We start from the raw sequence: 2958 nt of genomic DNA on the forward strand, positions 1-2958 counted from the left end.
AAAATACCAAAAAACTACAGTTTTAATTGCATCTAAGCCACCAAAGTATACCGACATAATTCAATAATGGTGAGTAAAAACTCATATATATATATATATATATATATTGGCGCAAACTAAAAAACAGCGCAAACTAAAAAACAGCATTTTATGTTGTTTACCAATACTTGGGTTTTCTTCATCAATTTTAATGTTTAATAATACAAAATCAATATAAAATTCACAAAACAATCAATTTGGTTGAGGACAATTTTGTTGTTTGTTTACAAAATATAGCAAAACTGCTGACTAAATATCAGCTAATGCTACAAGAAAATTCTTACTGAGTAAATTTTCCTTGTAAGAATTTGCAAATACTCAGTAACACAACTGTCAAATCTGTTCTCTCAATTCACTCTCTTTTACTGGACTTTTGGGTAAACGAACAACATTTTGTAACAATTTGTACAAATTCGTACAAATTATTGAGTAAACGAACGAACCTATTGTTTGATTTTTGTTCATTATTGTAGCAGAGACAACAACCGTTGCGTAAGTGTACACGGTCTATGTCATTGCTGCAATAATGTGCAATGCTATAAAAGCATACAGCAAATACATAAAAGTATAAAGATGGGACATTTCATAGTCACGAATAAAATATAGATGTCGGTGGGGTATAACATTATGTTATGTCACGATATGGTGACATAACATAATGTTAAATTTTGAGTGAAATGGTTTTTATATTCTCTGAAATGCACTGGAATTTTGACAAACAACTAATTTTAAAGAGACAGATATAAAAAATATTCTCACACAGTTGAGCACTTTTTTCACAAAACAAAATACATATAAAGCTGTAAAGCAAATTGTCTACATATTTATAATTTTGTTGAAGCAAACAATTGAAAATTACAATCGGAATCAAGGATGAACCCAAAACGCAGTATATCTTGTAGACCATCATAAGTGAGAATATAACGAACGGCAGTCAATAATAATACCAGTCTACAAGTATTGCCGAGTACACAGCTGTTTGATATCTCATTGAGTATCTCTCTGTAATTTTGTTCCAAGAAACATCTCCCACGTATTCGTTTGTAATTCCTCGAAATAGCCTGGCTATAATTTCGCGTTTTGGGTATAGCGAACTTCCATAAAAATGATTAATATAGATCCAAGTTCAGGGTAGCCCCCATACAATTGTACCCCCAATCTTCGGTATTTTTGCCATGTTTTTAATCGGAATTTGTTGTAATTTCATAAGGGTACCCCCCAATTTTCGGTTCTTGAGTGCGTTTTTCAACTGAATTCGCTGTAATTTGGTTCACTGGATTCTTATTAGGTACCAAATTTCCCCACTAAAAATTATAAATATAGGTGCACTTTTTTTTGGTAACTCTTATAAAACGGTACCCCCATTTTCACTTAGGGGTTTTGAGCGTATTTTTCGACTGAGTTGGCTGTAATTTAGTGCTTTGAGTTTTTATTGGGTAGCAAATCTCTCCACAAAAAAGTATAAATATAGGTCATTTTTTTGGGTAGCCCCCATAAAAGGGTACCCTCCAATTTTCGGTATTTTGGGGTTTTTGAACGCGTTTTTCAACCGAATTCGCTGTAATTTGGTATTTTGTAGTCGTATATGATAAGAAATCTCCGTACTTTTAATATTGGCCTCCTTTTAGGGGTAGTCCCCATGTAACCCCCTTTCAGTTAAAATATGAATTTCCAAGACGATTTAGCCATCTTTTGTAATCAATCTGTCTTCTAAGGATATCGTGATAAAAAAACTCCAAACTGACGATGATGAAATACAACGCCCAGCATTTAGGCATCTCCCCCATATAATGATACCACCTGAAGGAAAGTATTGAGATAAAATATTGAGTTCGAAATTGAGCTATTCGGTCATTAATTAGGCATATATAATCATAATTCCCAATATTCGCTAATTCCTAGCTTTGTAATCAATATTGACACCCCTTTAGGCAAAGCCGCATGTAAGTTTGTACTCTAAATTGCAGTCTTTTGAGGATTTTATACACATGTTCCACTCGCTTTTTTCACTTGTCTACGGGACGGGCGGTTTTTTACCAATTGTGCGATTTGGGCGTACCACCGTTCCTAGGCTGTAATCGTCCGCTTGAGCAGTATTTAATGAAGCAACGCCGTTGTAAAAACAATTCATCTACTATGTCTATATTTTGGCAAATTCAAATTAAGCTTTTTATTTTTGAAAAAATGGCAAGCATTTTTTGAGACAATCTATAACATTACACTCAATGTTGGGAGCCATATTTTTTCTGAGAGAGCTTTCAAAATCTGCATTTTTTTCCAGTCGACTTCAACACCATCTATATAGAAAAATTGAAATTTTTCTGGAAAATGCATTTTGTCTAGTCTTTGTTATATTTTAGGTCTTTGCACAAAGACATAAAAGTATAAAGATATGACATAAAAATATAAAGGTAATACCACTCATACGTCGTAAATTCGTACGCATACGCATTAATTTAGGTACGACCCTAACATATAAAACAAAAACACACATGCAAAATTAATTTTGAAATGAAAAATTATAATGGAAAAACGAAATTGCCTCAATTTTGCTCGGAATATTCTCCGTCTTTGCCAAATAAAGGTCTTCACTATATTTAGATTTGAATGCAGTATTATAACCCAGAATTTTTTTTTCTAATTTTCAAAGAGCAATTTTAATAAGTGATTGGAAAAGGGAAGAAACGCTTACTTGAAATATGGAACTTATAACCATATTTAAAACCCATTTTTTAATGAATGAATTACTTTACACTTTTAAACAGAAAATAAAACTAAACAAATTTCTCACAGTTTACTGGAAAATTTTGAAATATGTGTATTTCCAGGCCTTGGTTTGGAAATACACATATTTCAAATATAAAATCAGACAGTAAACACAGGTGAGTATAAAGTCAATTTTAATTTATATTGTCTTTG

Source organism: Musca vetustissima, unplaced genomic scaffold (assembly GCF_032173495.1).
Source record: "Musca vetustissima isolate MV318-11 ecotype Yass unplaced genomic scaffold, APGP_CSIRO_Mvet_v1 utg17594, whole genome shotgun sequence".
Lineage (NCBI taxonomy): Eukaryota > Metazoa > Arthropoda > Insecta > Diptera > Muscidae > Musca > Musca vetustissima.